The sequence below is a fragment of the Brassica oleracea genome, chromosome C1 (genome assembly GCF_000695525.1).
Source record: "Brassica oleracea var. oleracea cultivar TO1000 chromosome C1, BOL, whole genome shotgun sequence".
Lineage (NCBI taxonomy): Eukaryota > Viridiplantae > Streptophyta > Magnoliopsida > Brassicales > Brassicaceae > Brassica > Brassica oleracea.
The window spans coordinates 38,967,368-38,967,806 of NC_027748.1; positions in this window are offsets into that span (position 1 = coordinate 38,967,368).

The window sequence follows — 439 nt, forward strand, 5'->3', positions numbered from 1 at the left end:
CTTGGTGGTGTCATCATTGGCTCCTCACTCCTTGTACGTCTTGGAAACATACTGCAACACAACCCAGGGTAAGTACTAATCCAAACTTATCTAACAAAGGAGCATGTTGGTTTCCTATTCTACCTTTTGTGATACCTTTGACTCGATAAATTATTGAAAACAGGTTCCCAAGTGAGCAAAGTGAACCATGCTCTGATACCACCTTAGTTGTAACACCCCCGATCCAGAATAAGTAAAAGTTAATTAGTTTGGCATGCACCAATCAAACAAGAACATGCACGGCAAAATAAAGAACTCTTACCAGATCGAAGATACTACTACCACGTGCCCAAACATTTGACCCAAGGTTCCCGGACAGATCCGAAATCCCAAGATCATATGTCCAAGAACGGGTTTCCTAGCGATTCCAAGTTAAAGCTTTGTAACCCGAGTTTGAAAC